Genomic DNA, 19,458 nt, shown 5'->3' with positions numbered 1-19,458 from the left:
GTAAGTGGACTGGGATTTATTAAAGCCACTTTACCTTGACCAGATTTAGGATTTTGTCTGAAGTTTTCAGGCTGCAACATTTTCTTTCCCAATCTGTAATAATAGAAGAATTATATCAGCCCTGGGTGACTCATTAAAAGGAATTTAATGTGAGCGATAAAAAGGTTCAGGCTATTTTATTCCTGAAGTCATTGAGTTTCTTTTCTCTGCCCCTACAAAAAAACAACAGAAATTCACCACTGGTTCAAAATTGCTGGAATTAGGTTCTACATACTAAAACATTCCCAAAATTTTCTCAGTAGGTTTCCGAGCTTTCATAATTCTTTTAAAAGGAATGAATGGATCTCCAAAATGATGACCAATCTTGTTCCATGTTCTTAGGGAGTTATCTCTTAAAACACGATTTTCAAATGTTTTAAAGGTGACCATGTATGGTTTATTAAACCGTGTCTCTCTGCCTACAAACTCTCTTGACTATTTTTAATTAACGTTATGGTAAATTTAATTCTTCTGGTTATTAACAAAGCATTTTTAACCAGAAGATGCTGAGGGTAAAGTTTCTTTAAAATTAGAGTATTCTATAAATTAATATTTAAAAATACCATATTTTATCATATTATTAGAATATTAATAAAACACATTTGTATTATTTTGTGCTTCAAATGGCTTTTTCCTCATCACCCTTTGACAGAGGATGTCTTCCTCCTCTATTGGATAGATCTGTAGCATTTTAGAGATATAACTTATTTAACCTTGAATGTGAAAATATACTTGTGAGAAGGACTAATAATCACACCAATAAATTATTGGTTTTCCATTTTAGGTTACCTTGTTTTAATGTTGATGTTTCTTTTAGCTGAGGTGCATCAAATTTCTTTAATGTTTTTAGATACAGGTAATATATAAATCACATACCTTTAATGAGATGAATTATAGATATAAAGTATCTTATGATCCCTTGAATCTATTATCGTCCTTAAGCTACATAATCACCAACAACCAGTCAGAGGAAAGAATACAAAGACACAAAACAAACATCTTATATTTCATCCATTTCCCCTTCCTAACAGATGAAAATTACTTGCTTTGAACTATTGACCTTAAGTTTCCTCTAATAATCTTGGAACACAGGATGTCTGTAGAAGGTGGGGAGGTGAACAGTGAGGTGGAGAGAAAAATAACATGACATGCTCAGGCAATTTATTTGCTCAGAATAGGGGCAGAAAACCAAGTAAGATGATTATGTATTGCTTTGATTTATTTCACTAAATGGCTATCACTAGCCCATGCGGTCATGGCATGATTATTATTGAAATCTATGAAAACAGAAGTTCTAAGGATAATGGAAATGCCTGTTCACATTTTATTCTAATAAGGATTATCTCAATATAAATGGCAACAGCTGGTGTGTCTAGTTTCTTCTCATTATCCTTACTCTTTCTTTTATTTTCAGCATTTTTTGTTGTTGTTGTTAAAAAAATACTCCCCTCCTTTAGTTATTACCACAGATAGGATGGTTAATTATTGGGGTTGTTTATATACACACCTCTAAAAAGTCAGAACTTATGTACTGTTTTGTTGCAATTCTATACTCTTGTATACAGCTCAGTATTGGTTCCATGATACCTCTTATTTATATTTTCAATTACTTAGCCAATGCTTAATGGTTTTCTGACATTTTCTCTAGAAATAAGTTCAGGAAATACAAGAAGAATAGAAGAACAAGTTCTTTGGAGACAAAGACTCTATTCCGATACTGTAAGTGTAAGTAATAAAATATTATGAAATGAAATCCCTGAATTTTAGGGTTTATCTAAGACAAAAGAATTTTGAATGAGGAACTACATCAGAAAACGTCCATTTCACTTTCTGGTGAGAATGACCAAGTAGGTTATGGTGCAGCTAGATATGAGAGGTGGCCCCTGATAATCTCTTTCCTTATGATTCCTATAAGAATATTCTTGAGTGCCTGAAAAAGAAGTGTAATGTTTAACTGTTGAACTTAGAAGCTAGTAATAATTGAAATCTGTTTCATCATCCCATGATTCAAGGAGTTCCACATCAGAGAAATATATCATGATGTTATGTACCTCAGAGTACATAAAATATGTAGCCAAATACACCAGAGAAATCAGAGTTTGCTCCCAGCAAATTAGGATGAATCATAGGTATGACCACTATGAGACATCTTCTTTCCAAAGTGATGAGAAAATCAGTGGCTGATTCCAGCCCAGAACCATCTTATTCAGAAATATGATGGATCTCTGGTCTATCTAATGCTTACTACTGGCATGTTTCCAATTCTATAAGTCGATTCTTATGGAGGCTACCTTGGTAGGTCCATGATTCTCTCCAGGATGATGAGAATAGCTGAGAATACCTAAAATGAAGCTTCTGAACTAGACTATAATTAAATTATATATCTTTTTTTTCTTTTTCTTTTGTTTAAAGTAATCTCTATGCCCAATGTGGGGCTTGAACTCCAACCCCGAGATCAAGAAGTCTCATGCTCCACCAACAGCAGCTAAGTCCCCCAATTTATGTATCTTAAGAGGACTATTCAATTGACAGCCCCTACATGTCTAGATTAAATTCTGTGCAATGAGGCAGGTTCAAAGTAAAAATCAAAGTCAGTTTTAGAAATACAGTTTTAAGATTACATATCTGAATTTGGTTGACTTAAGAAAATTTGGAATATTATAGCCATAACACCACAAATAATATCCCAGTCAAGTTGATTTAATGGAGTACATTTTTATTGTTTGCTTTTGTTTGGCAAGAAAGAAATTAGCAGATGCCACATCATTTGGGAACAGGAAATTAAGTACAGACATATCACATTGGGACTTACTCCTGAAAGGCAAGAACCAAGTCTGTGTTATCTCCATCAGAGCTATAGAGATTCTCATGACAGCAACTGCTTAAGTGTTTGATTCATTTCCTCTCTTAACAGATTAGTGCTATCTGATCTCAGCTCCAGTTAGCCATGGGTCATTATGGCTTCTCCAAAAGGCACCCTTACTTCTGGCCTTAAAAAAAAAAAAAAAAAAAAAAAAGAACAATCACATATACTATTTGGCTTCTCATATGTAACTGACCACATAATACTATTTGGCTTCTCATATGTAACTGACAAAATCTGTTAACATGCTCGTTCCAAATACCTTGTCCCAACTTGTGTCATTTGTCCACCATGGTCCCATCAATTGTGACCAGGTGAATTGATCTATTAGGCACTAATATGGTCCCCATGCCCATCTTTTCTGAGGAGTGGTGAATAAGTGTAGATGATCTTGGAAGACATCACAGGCCATGGTGAGTACTCTCTCCAGATAAAATGCTTGAAAATACTCATTTTCTTCTTCAAAAACCCATATAAACAATTTGCAATAGTTCTCAAAATCCATTCAACACCTATATTCATGATACATTGATAAATTTTTGGAATCGACTGCCTTCATTCTAAATTTGTCTTTTTTTTAAACAAACAGAAATCATCTGCTTAACTTTCATAGACAAAGCTCATGATTAATAAATACACCAAATTAATTTTCACAAAATTTTAAATCTTAGTCATTGGTTTCCAGAGTTTAAGGATGAGTCTTTTCCCTAATTTATTAAAAATCATCCACAAATCTTTACTTCCATATATACTGGAAGGTTTTCATTCAGTAATTGTAATACCAGAATTTGGAAATTGGTATTCATATCACTTGGGAACAGTGTTGAACCTTAAATCACATTCTTTCTTCAGGTGACATCTTATAACATTGAATGATGGCATAATTTTCCCATCAGGGTTTCTTTAGTCTTAGGGCTCTGACTTGTTCCTCTTGGTTTAAATGACACAATTACAGCAAGGACAAATTTAGTGTTTTGCTCTTTTGGTAACTTGTTTTCTAAATAAGAACATCTGTTTTACAGTCCCTTCCTGTTTATAGGGTAAGCTATTGTAGTTAAATTTCAAAATGTCAAACTCAATCAAAAATACTGATCTGTTTCAGTGTGCAAGTGAAACAGCTAATGTGTATAAGGAGTCAATATAACCTAGTGGCAAGAGTACTCTGCTGGGAATAGGAAGAACTGTTTTCTATTCCCAGCTCTCTCATGAATTATTGGTCTTGTCTATAAAAGGATAAAAAGGTATCCCAAGGACAAACAGGCTAATGCACACAGGGAAGAACCTGGTATAGGAACGGGAGAATCTGATTGCCCTGACAAAGCATTTATGTGGTGCTTGATTTAGGTCATACCTGGCTGTATACCTGTGAACATGGCTAGATTTCCTACTATATCTTTGCGTGTTCATGACACATGTGATATTAGCAAAAACATAAACAGATTCAGTAAAATAAAGCAGATTCTAAAACAACAACATACCTTTGAGGAGGCAATATTTCAGTAGATTGTCATGAGCAGGTACAGGGTCAGCTTGAGGGTACGTGAGTCCCAATGGGCTAAGAAATGTTTAGGGGGCATACAAAATGCAAGGGCATATTGAAAAAAGACACCAAAAGTTTCCTCTGAGGTTGTAAAATGCCTCTTCAAATTTTCAACAATAGGAATTTAAAACTCTAAGAGACTATGCACTTCCCCCTTCATATTTGTTCATGATGCTCACAAAACTCCTTTAAGAGTTTTCATAGGGCAATTGAATCATCTGTTTTAGCTACTTGATAGCAGGATTCTAGATGACCGGAAGTGCGCATTGGCCCAGTCTGAGCAAATTGTACCACCAGCTGCGTAATCAGAGCCGCAATGCATGTGCAGCAAGAAGCGTGTGTGAGCCTTGTTTGACTAACAGCTGTGAACTGTCAGTGTGTATACATTTTGAGTGAAATTTGAGTTAAATGATTATTTAGAAGTATGACTAAAACCTCTTTATTTCTAAGGTTTTAAATAGGAGAGATTTAGGGTGGCAAAGTAAAACACAAACAGAAGTAAAAACAAACCAAAAACAATGTGTAAACAAAACCCAGAAATGATGGAAATCTTTCCTCATGCAAATTTGGAAAATGGAAAAGGAACAAATAATATTTCCCTGTCCCTTCATTTTAACTCATTACTAGTTGCTATTGAGTATAATCAAGAGATTCCGAGTTGGCATTAATGTTTATATACAGGACATTAAACCCAATTCCAGGAAGAATGTTTGATGGAGTCAGGAATTCTTACTTCTGGTCCAGTCTCAACTCAGTCAAAAACCTCAAACTTTGCAGTTAGGACTTATCCTTTTCCTTTGATATTCTCCTCCATTAACCTTCTTAGCAGATGGTCCCGGCTAGGTCTTCACAGAAAATGACCTTCAACTCTTTGTGATGACAGCCTCTTCCCATTTCTTCCCCCTTTATAAGGAAAGTATCTTAGAATGACTGAAGTTAGTGCTTTTTTGGTTTATTAGGTATGAGGTAAGGTTTTCCATTATTTAGTATGATGAGAAATTTCTGAGTCTTAGGTATTAAGAAAGATTGGTTTACTTTGAAGAGCAAGTATAGGATAAGGGAGGAATTGCTAGTTGAGTTAAAGACCCTTGTGCTTACAGATTATTGCAGTTAGATGCACCTAGACACAGGGATACAGAGTTAGTAATTTTTAGGGAGTTGAGGAAGGGAAATGGGAGAAGAAAAGATTTATTCAAATCCCGTTTTTCAAAATTTTAAATGGAAAAAGAAAAAAAAAAGCTGTTTAATTATGACAGAAAATCTCCTGCAGTAGAGAAAGGAAACATGATTCTGGGTCTGTTATAAATCTGTGTCCTGTTGTTTGGAGAAGTGATAGTAATGAGCAAGACAAAGCCTGGCAGAGGCCAAGTCCCTGTGAGGGGGAGGAGTGCGCCTCTGTCTCTTATTGCTGCATTTTGAGGTGACATTTTAGGCTCCCCCTGATTGCCTGCCCTGTAACCCCATTAGCACCCCCATTCTCAGTTTCCTCCCTTCCTTCCACTGGGAACCATGATCCTCCATATACCCAAAACAAAACAGAAGAGAACTCATGCCACAGATCTCCTTCATATTCAGGAAATAATAAGCTACAATAATAGGCCAAGATGCAGAAGACACAAAACCGAGCTTCATAAAGTTTGCAAATTCTGGTGTGCAAAATGGCTGGAGGTTCCCAGGCTTGCTGCTGTCACCAGGAGGCAGGTAGGGGCCTTGAGCTTCAGTATTCAAGGTAGAGCAGTGCTTCTCAAATATTAATGAGCATACAGACTCCCTGGAGTTCTTGATAAAATGTAGATTAGGACTCAGTAAATCTGGGTGGAGCCTGAGATTCTTGCATTTCTACAAACCCAGATAATGCTGCTACTACCGAAGAGGCTAGGAGAAAATATTTCCATACTAATTCGTGGGGAATTTGGAGGGGTACCCTGGTTATACACAATAAAATTACTCTTCATTATATGATTTTAAAACCACAATGATAGGTTTCTTGTACTGTAAATCCAAATCTTTAAAGAGTTAAGAAGATCTTACACAGTAAAGCAGAACCACAACAAACCCTCTGCATGAGAGGGTCTACTGATTTCAGCCCTGTGAAACTCAATTTCCCACTTTTTCATGAAAATAATTTTTATACCCCATTTCCTATTACAAAATAAAATTCACAGAAATATAATGTACATATACACATAGTTTAAAATATCACTATCATCACAATTATAATACATAAAATAAATTTATTATAAAAATGATGAGAATTTTGAAATGTAAATTTGTAGGTACAACTAGCTATTACACCTAAAGAAAAGGTCAAATGCATCATGTATATGAAGAATTACTATTTTTGTGGCAGGTACCATCCAGACTAATACAGTATGTTTTATTAGAAACATAGGCAGAAGCGTTGCTGTTGGTGGTGATGTAATTTTTCCAAAATGATACAATCTTTGGTAAAGTCTGAATAAAGTACAATTTTGCTTCCATATCAGATATTTGCATTCCTGAAAAATTCCAAGTATATAAGAACTGTGCCCCAAATGGTTTGCATTTACATACAAAACAGAAGTAGTTTCTTAGCTCAAAAATTTATAAATAGCTTTCCACGTATGTTAATGACCCCTAGGACTCGTGACTCAAAACATAGTCTGAGAATCAGAAACATAGGTCTCACCTGAGAACTGATCAGAACTTGCAATTTATTAAGATCTTCAGGTAATGTATAAACATGGTAATGTTTGAAAAACACTGCCTTAAGATATTTAGGACATTCATGAGTTCTGCTGAACAGAAGATAATTCTTTGTTATAATGGACATGGGATTGCAGGAAATCTGGTCCCCCTGGTTGTTCACTAAAGGCCAGTTACACCCACCTCCTCCTCCTGACAACCAAAAACACCCTCAAGGGTATTGTACTTCTTGTTTGTGAACCATATTAAGCTTGTAAGTAGAGGGAATTCTCACAGTCCTAACTTCTGTTAATGAAGTACTCAAGTCTTTCTTCTACTTTTTATTTGATTAATTAATTAATTAATTAATTTATGTATTTATTGTGTGTGGGCTGCTATCATGCATCTCTTAATACCATTTGCGGCAGTGTTGGTTAGGAGACATAAATATGATGAAACTCAAATCTCAAAGGCATTTGGAAGAGCGAAAATAAATTATTGACATAAATAAATTATAAAAATTAGCGAGAAATATCTAAAAATACAACTCAAAGAGTATATGCAATGATTATACTTCTCACTGTACTCATTCAGGTAATGAAGAGAGGATTATGATGTGGAGAACAAAGGCAGAAGGGAATGTAGATAAAATTCAATTTCCTTATAACCTGCAGCTCATTGATAAGTACTTGAGGCCCACGCGTAGAAGCTGCCTCCAGCAACTCCCAACTGTCTTAATGTTAATGCCTGGCTAGAGGAACAAAACAACCTTAGCTTGACAATAGCTAGGCCCCCAGAAACCTGTAAGTCTTCTTTAACATACAAAAATCCTTTTGGAAACTTCCTTTGTCTTTACCCACCCTCTCCACCACCACCCCAACTTGAAAGTATGTAATCAATCACTCCTCACAACCCCAGTGCAGCTCTGCCCATGGGTGAGAGTCCCTGTGCTTCAATAAAACCACCTTTTTGGCACTTAAAATGTCCCAAGAATTATTTGTTGACTGCTCTCAGACCCCACATCAAATCACATCAATTACATGATGTTGGAATTGTTATAAATTACTAATTAAATTATCCAATAGCTTATTTTACTAATTCAATACATTAGAGATCAATGACACTGCTATTTAATGGTTGAAATACCATGCCTTCTAGAACCAGACAGGAATTGAAAATGAGAGCTTATGTGCCAGATTTAAGGAGAAATGCACCATTTTTTCATGTCAGTGTAGAAACTTGAAATTCCAGATTAAGAAAGCAGCGTTCCTCAGCTCCTTTAAATTTTCCATACCTCAGTGTGGCCCCAGGGATCCCAGATAATTTAAAGTTTTAATGAAAGCCACAAGTTTAGATGTTTATTTAAAATTTTCTGATATATTAATAGCTCATTCATTTTTTAAAAATCTAAATGAGATAATTCTTTAGCCAAACAAACAGGATGATTCTGAAATGTTTTTCTTTAGTACTTTACTCTGGGTCATTACAGATTCGAGAATTTGGTTAACTTAATATGCCATTTTCTATATATTTAACTTAAAGAAATTCATGATGAAAAGAACTGTATGAATTTGATAGATCCATGTCTCTGCTATTAAGAACACGTAAATATTTTAATAATGACATTAATAGTATGCTTACACTACTAAGAAATGCATTATTATATAATTCTATTTTTGGCAACCATATAATTCCAATATTGTTTCTAAATAAATTATGCTCTCATATTCAGCAAAACATTAATCATAGGTGCTGAGAAATCCACTCCCTCACAATTTCAGCATTTTGAGTAGGAGAAAAAAGTTCATAGAAACTTTACAAGTCTTCTCTGTTGGCCTTTATGAAAATCAGGTAAAAATTGCATATTTGTTTTATTTCTCCATTATGTGAGGATGAGTAAAAGTAAATTAACAACTTGACATATTCAGTATTTCAGAAGTAAAATAATACTTTTGAGTGGTTCCAGAAGAAAATTGGATTCCAATGAGAAGGTCAATATGACTTCACTGAAGACAAATAATCAAGTGCACTGAGAAGATATGCTCTCATCTGTTCTCCCCAAAACTTTGTCTCTCACAGGGTTCCACTGTGTAGAAGCTTCACGTGCTATGTACTGCCCTTAAGATCCTTAACCAGAATGACAATATTTTCCAAATCTCAAAATTCTAAGAACTTGAAAACTTTCCTGGTCTATTATATTTACTCAAAAAACAATCCTTTAACAAGTAAGTATTTTATTTCTTGTTTTTTTTTCCCTAAAATATGTTATAGTCAAATAATCTGCAAGCTAGCCCATTATATATTTTTAATTTTTTATTTAAATTCAATTTAGTTAACATATACTGTATTATTAGTTTCAGAGATAGAATTTAGTGAGTCATCAGTTGCATATAACACCCAGTGCTCATTACATCAAGTGCCCTCCTTAATGCCCATCACCCAATTACCCCATCCCCCAACCTAACCCATTATATGTTTTTAATTCACTCTTAGACCCTTAAGATATTTTGCAACACATTGTTTTCTTAAAATGAAGAATTTAGAGAAAGGCAAGATTTATTTTATTTGCTAAATTAATCTGAAACATAGATAATATAATCTTTTAATAAAAATTAATCTTTCAATGAAAATAATAATATATTGCAAGTAAATTTTAATAGAGTGCCTAATTCTTATGATTATGACTGTGAATCAAATTATTTCCAAATGGAGATTGAGCAAAACAGAAATATTTGAAAAAATGAATAACATATAAAATGGTTTTGTTTAAAGATTTTTTTTCTTTTAGGAAGAAATAGAGAGAGCAGGAGTGGGTGGGCAGAAGTAAAGGGAGAATCTTAAGCTGACTCTGCCCTGAGCACGGAATCCAATGCGGGGCTCGATTTCACAGCCCCAAGATCACAACCCAGCCAAAACCAAGAGTCTATGCTTAACCAACTGCACCACCCAGGCACCCTAACATACAAAATGTTTTTGATATTTTTTTATTAAAGTACCCATTGCTACTCATTTTTATAAAGAAGCATAAATGTTAGGAAACTATAAATACATCTGTATTAAAAAATATGAACAAAACTGATACATTTATAAACATTTAAATTGTATTACTGGTTAATACAAAACTTTTGCTTGTTAATGCTAGAAAGTAGACAAGAATAGACTAAGAATAGACTCAGAAACTAAGTGTGGGAATTTCCTTCACTGTGCCTATTTTCCAGAAAGAAGCAAAAATCCCTATCACATATTATTTTGGAGAAGCAGTGCTCTGGAGGAGCTGAAATCATTAGAGTACAGACTTGTTTATCTTTTTATGTCTAAAAACTAATTTGGGGTCTCACACATAAGAAGTATTCCTTGAATGTTTGTTGAATGGATGAATGAATGAGTGAATGAACAAATGAATGGGTGAATGAACAAATGAATGAGTGAATAAGAAACCCATATTGTCTGCTTGGGTGTCCAATGCACATAAAAATTCTGACATTATTTAGTCTATAATAACTGATATGCATTACATATCATTGATTGAAACAACAGTTTCACTGAGTTTCTCATCATTTCAATTCAAAATAAAATTTAGATTGGATTGCGGTTAACCCAAAACTTTTTTGTTTGCTATGCTAGAAAGCAGGCAAGAATAGTCCATGTTTAGAAACCTCATGTTTTAGAAGTGTAAGAAAATAAAATTCAATAGTTAAGCTAAAAACAATAACATGATTGCTATTTAGCAAATCTATGATGAACTGTGGAAAACTGAAATTGATAAATTGAAAAAAAAAACAGCCAGAGGAGGGGCCATCTGGGTGGTTCAGTTGGTTAAATGTCTGAATTCCCTTTGGTTCATGATCCCAGGATCCTGGGATTGAGCCCTGGATCGAGATCCCTGCTCAGTTTGGATTCTGCTTCTCTCCCTCTCCTCTGTGTGTGCTCTCTCTCTAGCTCTCACTTTCTCTCAAGTAAATAAATAAAACCTTAAAACAAAAACAAAAACAAAAACAAAAAAACAGCCAGAGGAGAACTGTAGTATAACTCTTAATGAAAAATCTCAATATTTTACAAATACTCTTTGGAGCAATTAAAAATGAAGTAGTCCTGATAAGGAAAATCTGTGTCCTAAGATGGCCAACGGAGCCAGCAAGAGTCCCCATCCTTGCCCCGGGGCTCTTCCCGGTTCTTCTCCCTGCCCCGCTTTGCACACGCCCAAAAGTGCCACGTATGCGGAAGTAGAAGTGTGTAAATTGCCCCCTTTGGTTGTGCTGGGGCTCAGACCTTTGGAGACCACTCTCCTCTGAGCCCACTGGCATTAAATAAACCTCCTATCCTCCAAGATCTCCAGGTGTGCTTGGTTCTTCAGTCAGGTGATCCAGTCCAGGTTCTGTAACAGTCCTATTGTTTTTACGTCTGAATTCCATGTGGGAAAGGGACAGCACATGGGGTTTTACCCATCATCAACTTGTAGGATCTCTGAACTGTTAGGAGTCTGAGAGATAAAATATTCCAAGACCTTCATTAAATTAGTGAGGAAACTGAGGCAACTTGTGCAAGATCAAATGGAATTTTTTTTGGTAGTTTTATGGTTTTATTAACACAACTATGACATGCACAACAAGCTGTCTACTCATTTTCTTCACTGCGCAGCCTGGCCTTGGGATTGGTGACTCTGACTGCCAGCTGGGCTGCTCTTTCCACAATAGCTTTGCAGTTCTTAGAGGAGACCTTGTGAGCAATCTCTGCACCGTAAGATTTGTTGCACATCAAGCACTTCAAGCTTCTTGACGTTGTGGACTAGGAACTTCCAGAAGCCACTGGGCAACATGTGCTTTGTTTTCTTGTTGCTCCCGTAACCAATGTTGGACATCAAGTTCTGGCCCTTGAATCTTCTGTGCACCCTATTGTCAATGCCTCTGGGTTTCCGCCAGTTGCACTTAATTTTGACATAGTGGTCTGACTGGTGCCAGAGGAACTTCTTGGTCCTCTTTTTAATGATCTTGGGCTTCACCAGAGGTCTGAGGGTGGCCATGATGCCCAGTAACAGATGGCTGCCATCTCCACAGGCAGCGCCGAGGAAGAGAGTCGAATGGAAATTTTTAAACAGATCCAGTACTAGAAACTAGGTTTCCTTACTTCCAGTTAAGTGTTATTTCCACAGTGTTTTTTTGTTTTGCAGTTATACACATGCATCAAGGTCAAACAGCTAATAAATTCCTTTAATCTTTTTGCCTAGAAAACTTCTTGCTTTTTCATTATTCAAGGTAGAAACAAATGTACAGTTTTTAAGTATTTATTCCTGCCGTCTGAGTATTTGGATAAGGTTAAAATCTTCAATTCTAAAAACAAAAATATCCTCCTGTCATTCTGAGGCACTGTGAAGGGAGATGTGGTTGCTGAGCTGCCTGCATCATGAGGAGCTGGTTATATTCAGATTGAGATTCACACTCAAACATACTCGAATAAAATAAGTTTTGTAGATCTTTTTCCTGTCTCACCTTCTAGGAACATGACTTTTCTTGTGTGTAAAAGACTTTAGAATCACTTCAAAATGAGAATTATCAAAAGGAATTTAGTATTAAGTGGTAACTCTGACTATATCTATCTTTAGGGTAAAAGAGAACATTATATCAATTTTTTCATGAAATCTATGCATGAAAGTATTTCATGACAAATACATCATATTTAAGAAAGAAAAGATCCAATTGGAAGTGACAATTGTCCAATACACAGAAAGAGAAAATGTATCTTGATAAAGATAAGGCATAGGCTATAGAGAAAATATTCTACCCACTGGAACTGAGCAGGGCATACTCCAAAGTTAAACCAGAACAGCTTACAGTGGTATGGATATTAGATGCATATATGTTTCAAAGAATTAAGACACAGTTACATTTATTTTCTTTTTTTTATAATTAGAGAGGAATAAACTTTATGTAGCCCCTTTCTATGTGATGAATGATAGTCTTGGTCTCTCCATAGGAGTAATTCTTATGATCTGTAAGCTTGTTGTATAGCATCAAAACTGGAATACATCAAAGATACACTAGTCGACTCCTTGCAAGAGCATTTCTAGATTTTATCTCATGTTCACATTGCGGTGGTCAATGGAGCAATTTAAGAGTTTGCATCGAGTCATCAGTGCCAGCAACACTCAGAGTAGGCAGTGATATCTACATTCAGAAACCCCTTTACAGAACCCACACTCAGGACATATTTAAGATCATTCAGTCAGTCCATTTTGGGAGCAAGTAACTGATCTTAACTAGTAAAGGTCAGACACATCACTTACAATATTTTCTTTTATGGAAATAGCTAAATCATGGAAATTTACTAAAACTAAAACTCAAACAGGTCCTAAAGAACACCACAGATGAGTCCTTTTTAATGTTTCAGCCAGAATAAATGCATAACTCCAGTAATAAATCAAATCCACTGTAAAAATAAATCGCAAATTTGCAAATGCTTTTTCTGTGTGTGTAAGTTATGGCACATGTGTGTATCTGTGTGTGTGTTGAAGGTTGGCTAATTGGGATAAAAAGAATATTTTTACACAAAAAGCATTTTTTAATTGATGAATGTATTTCTGATCCTTAAATGCCTAGAGCATTTAAGAAGGCTAATAGGATGCACTTAGCATTTCCTAGTGTCTTTCATTTTTTTCTTTTCATTCCATTTTCTCATAGCAAGATGAAGATGTTCTTTTTTCTTCTTTCGTACTCTAACTTTAAACTTCAGTTTAGCAGACGGTAACTCTGAAAACTAAACATCTTATGTTTAAAATGTCCCATGGTGACTCTGTTTCAATAGTAGCTATTTCAGATACTTTGGACCCACAGCATTTATATCAAGAAGAACATTTTCAGGGCGCCTGGGTGGCTCAGATGGTTAAGCATCTGCCTTCAGCTCAGATCATGATCCCAGGGTCCTGGGATCGAGCCCCACATCAGGCTCCCTACTCCATGGGGAGTCTGCTTCTCCCCCTCCCTCTGCCTACTGCTTCCCCTGCTTGTACACTCTCTCTCTCTGTCAAAAATAAATAAAATCTTAAAAAAAAAAGAACAACAACAACCTTTTCTTTCTGGTCAGTTTCACTCATATCATTGCAAAATAAGTATTAATTAGAAAAGATAAACTTTTGAATGTGATCAACAGATCTAGGGCCATTTAGGAAGTGACTATGGACCACAGAGAGTCAGTTAACTGCTATCTGGATATTTTGTATAATGTCCATGGCCACATTTTAATGTCTTCTGTTATCCTTGGCCTTTTTATCAAGTCTACTCCTAAATCCGAGGCTATATAGTTCAAGGGCCTCTTTGTCACCTGAAAGCCTAGGGAAAATGGAGGTAATACTCTTTTTGTGAGGTTATACAAATTATAGTGTTCTTGATCTTCTAAGAGTCAATGTCTCCTCCCAGCATAAGGCTGAAAATTTTAAAAGCTACAGAGTTAGGACAAGGCTAGGTCAAGTTCCTTCTAGAATGTGTTGGCACTGTTTTTTTCTTATATGTGAATTGCAATATTTTTTCCTTAGTAATTTTATTGTTTCGTAGGGTTGCCATAACAAAGTACCACAAACTGGGTGACTAACCAGAAATTTGTTCTCTCACAGTTATGGAAGATAGAATTCTGCAATCAATAGGTATGCAGGGCCATTTTCCTTCTGAAGGCTCTACAGAAGAATCCTTTCTTGTTTCTTCAAGGTTCTGGTGATTGCTGGCAATCCTTGGTGTTCCTTAGTCCCATCTCTGCCTCCATTGTCACATGATCTTCTACTTGGTGTGTATCCATGTGTCTTCACACCATCTTCCTTCTGTGCCTGTCACTGTGTCCAAATTTCCCTCTTCTTATAAAGGTCACTAGTATTGGATTAAGGTTCACACTAATCTAGTATGCCCTCATCTTTTTTTTTTTTTTAAGATTTTATTTATTTATTTGAGAGAGAGAGAACACAAGCACAGGGAGCAGCAGAGGCCAAGGGAGAGCAGGGAGCCTGATGCAGAACTTGATCCCAGGACCCTGAGATCATGACCTGAGCCAAAGGCAGACACTTTACCAACTGAGCCACCCAGGGTTCCCTGGTATGCCCTCATCTTAATGTGATTACATCCACAAAGATCCTGTTTCCAAATAAGGTCACAATACAAATATATATATATTTATTTATTTGAGAGAGAGGTTGGGGAGGGGCAGAGGAAGATGGAGAGAGAATCTCAACCAGACTCTACACTGAGCAAGGAGCCTGACACAGGGCTCAATCACAGGACCCTGAGATCACGACCTGAGCCGAAACCAAGTGTTGGATGCTTAACAAACTGGGCCACGCAGGCACCCCCAAATAAGGTCACATTTTTACATTTCAGGCACACATGACCTTGGAAGGACATGATTTGTTATGGAATAAAAATTTGGTCCCCTGAAATTCATATTTTGAAGCTATAATCCCCAATGTGATGGTATTAGGAGGGGAGGACTATGGAAGATAATTAGGTTTAGAGGAAGTTATGAAGTTGGAGCAGATTAGCGTTTTTATAAGAAGAGGAAGAAAGACCAGAGCTGCCTCACTTCCCTTTCTCAGCATGTATGCACACACAAAAAAGAAAACATAAAGAAAAAATAAAACCAACCAACATGTAAGGACATAACAAGACAGTGGCCATCTACAAGCTAGAAATAGGGTTCTCAACAGACAATGAATCTGCTGGGACCTTGCTCTTAGACTTCCCAGCTTCTAGAACTGTGAGAAATAAGGATCTGTTGTTTAGACCATGTAGTCTATGGTGCTTTGTTATAGCAGCCCAACATGACTATAACAGCATTCAACTCATTACAGTAATGGACTTGTCATACTCAACTAAATGAAATTCACCTTTGAATGTGATGTTTCAATATTGTCATGGTTACAGGCTTAAAATATGGTGTGATTGTTCAAACATATATTGAAGTTAAAATTAATAAAGTTTGACCCAGGACCACTTACTGATGCTGAGTTTGATTCGTGATAACAGCTCCACTTTGAAATTCAAATATGAGATATATCATCTTTACACTTCTTGAAGGTTCATTAGATAGGCCCAGTTTCCTATTTTCAAACTTCCAAGTTACTTTTTCTCAAAGAGAAACTTTGCAGGTCTTTGAATTCTGATGATTGTTTCCACATGGTTAAGTATCCTGAGGGCTTTATTCTCTCAATCCTTGAAACTGGATCATATCATAATAAAGGGGACAACCCAAAAAGAAGATGTAAGAGTTATAAATATTTATGTACCCAATTTGGGAGCTCCCAAATATATTAAAAATTAATGACAAAATAAAGGAACTCATTGATAATAATACAATAATAGTAGGGGAATTTAACAACCCACTTACATCAATGGACAGATCATCTAAACAGAAACTCAATAAGGAAACAATGGCTTTGAACGACACAGTGAACCAGATGGACTTAACAGATATATTTAGAACATTTCATCCTAAAACAGCAGAATACACATTCTTTTCAAATGCACATTGGACATTCTCCAGAAGAGATTACATACTAGGTCACAAATCAGGCCTTAAAAAAATATAAACAGATTGAAATCATACCATGCATATTTTCTGACCACAGTGCTAAGAAACTTTAAGTCAACCACAAGACAAAATTTGGAAAGACCAAAAGTACTGGAGGTTAAACAACACGCTACTAAACAATGAATGAGTCAACCAGGAAATCAAAGAAGAAATTAAAAAAAAAACATGGTAACAAATGAAAATGAAAACACAGTAGTCCAAAACCTTTGGGATGCAGCAAAAGCAGTTATAAGAGGCAAGTATATAGCCATACAGGCCTATCTTAAGAAACAAGAAAAATATCAAATAAACAACCTAATCTTACACCTAAAGAAGCTAGAAAAGAAAAGCAAAGCCTAAACCCAGCCAAAGGAAGGAAATAATTAAGATTGGAGCAGAAATAAATTATAGAGAAACTAAAAAAAACAAAACAAAACAATAGAACAGATCAATGACACCAGGAGATGGGTCTTTGAAAAAATTTAAAAAATTTATATACTCCTAGTTATACTTGTCAAAAAGAAAAGAGAAAGAACCCATATAAATAAAATCACAAATGAGAGTGGAGAAATCACAACCAACACCACAAAAATACAAACAATTATAAGAGAATATTATGAAAAACTATATGTCAACAAATTAGACAATCTAGAAGAAATGGATAAATTTCTAGAAAGATAAACTACCAAAACTGAAACAGGAAGAAATAGAAAACTTTAACAGAATGATAACTAGCAAAGCCATTGAATCAGGAATCAAAAAACTCCCAACAAACAAATCAGCACCAGATGGCTTCACAGGTGAATTCTCTCCTGTGAGAGGAGTTAATACCTCTCCTGTGAGAGGAAAAGTTAATACCTATTCCTCTTAAATTATTCCAAAAAATAAAAAGGAAGGAAAACTTCCAAATTCACTCTGTGAGGCCAGAGTTACCCTGATACCAAAACCAGATAAAGACTCCACTAAAAAAGAGAGACTCATTCATCAAGATCAAGTGGGATCTATTCCTGGGCTGCAAGGATGGTTCAATACTTGCATATCAATCAACATGATATTGGCCACATTAACAAAAGAAAGGATAAGAACCATGCGATCATTTAAATAGTTGCAGAAAAAGCATTTGTGAAAGTACAGCATCCATTGTTGATATAAACTCTCAACAAAATAGGGTTAGAGGGAACATAACTCAACATCATAAAGGCCATATGTGAAAAACCCACAGATAATATCATCCTCAGTAGGGAAAAACTGATAGCTTTTCCCCTAAGGTCAGGAAAAAGACAGGGCTGTCCACCCCTACCACTGTTATTGAACACAGTACTGGAAATTCAAGCCACAATAATCAGACAACAAAAAGAAATAAAAGATATCCAAACTGTCAAGGAAGAAGTAAAACTTTCAGTATTGGCATATGACATGATACTCTCTCTATATATATAACCCAAAAGACTCCACCATATAATAGCTAGAACTGATACATGAATTCAGTAAAGTCACAGGATACAAAATCAACATACAGAAATCCATTGTATTTCTATACACCAAAAATGAAGCAGCAGAAAAAGAAATTGAAGAATCAAACCCATGTGCAATTATAGCAAAACCCATAAGATACCTAGGAATAAACTTAACCACAGAGGTGAAAGACCTGTACTCTGAAAACTATAAAACACTGATGAAAGAAATCGAAGAGGACACAAAAAAATGGAAAGCATTCCATGCTCATGGATCAGAAGGACAAATACTGTTAAAATGTCTGCTACCAAAAGCAATCTACACATTTAATGCATTCCCTATCAAAATACCAACAACATTTTTCACAGAGCTAGAATAAACAATCCTAAAATTTGTATGGAACTACAAAAGACCCCAAAAAGCTAAAACAACCTTGAAAAAGAAAAGCCAAGATGGAGGCATCACAGTTCTGGACTTTAAGTTATATTACAATGCTGTAGTGATCAAAACAGTATGGTACTGGCACAAAAATAGACACAGATCAATAGAACAGAAAAGAAAACTCAGAAATGAATCCACAACTCTATGGTCAACTAATCTTTGACAAAGTGGAAAAGAATATCCAATGGAAGAAAGACAGTCTCTTCAACAAATGGTGTTGGGAAAACTGGACAGCTACATGCAAAAGAAAGAAATGACCACTTTCTTACACCATACAGAATAATAAATTTAAAATGGATTAAAGACCTAAATGTGAGACAGGAACCCATTAAAATCCTAGAGGAGAATACAGGTAGTTGTTTGATGTCAGCCATAGCAACTTCTTTCTAGATATGTCTCTGAGATGAGGGAAACAAAGCAAAAGTAAACTGTTGGAATGTCATCAAAATAAAAAGTTTCTACGCAGCAAAGGAAATGATTAACAAAACTAAAAGGCAACCTATGGAATGGAAGAAGACATTTGCAAATTATCCAAAATATATAAAGAACTTATATAACTCAACACACCAAAAAATGAATACTCCAAGTAAAAAATGGGCAGAGGACACGAATAGACATTTTTTCAAAGAAGACATCCATATGGCCAACAGACACATGAAAGGATGCTCAACATTATTCATCATCAGGGAAATACAAATCAAAACTACAATTAGATATCACCTCACATCTGCCACAATGGCTAAAATCAACAACACAAGAAAAAACAGGTGTTGGTGAGGATGTTGGGAAAGGGGAACTATCTTAATCTGTCAATGGAATGCAAACTGCTGCAGCCACTCTGGAAAACAGTATGGAGTTTCCTCAAAAAGTTAAAAATAGAGTCACCCTATGATCCAGCAATTGAGCTACTTGG

At 35.6% G+C, this 19,458-nt stretch overlaps 1 pseudogene; it reads right to left on the bottom strand.

Annotated features, from left to right (window-relative positions):
- Positions 1-11,720: 11,720 nt before the first annotated feature.
- On the bottom strand, positions 11,721-12,126 carry LOC113925157 (annotated as a pseudogene).
- Positions 12,127-19,458: the final 7,332 nt, after the last annotated feature.

This window comes from Zalophus californianus, chromosome 2 (assembly GCF_009762305.2).
Source record: "Zalophus californianus isolate mZalCal1 chromosome 2, mZalCal1.pri.v2, whole genome shotgun sequence".
NCBI classification, from domain to species: Eukaryota; Metazoa; Chordata; class Mammalia; order Carnivora; family Otariidae; genus Zalophus; species Zalophus californianus.
Note: the sequence above shows the minus strand (reverse complement) of the source record. Positions and strands in the feature narration are given on the sequence as shown.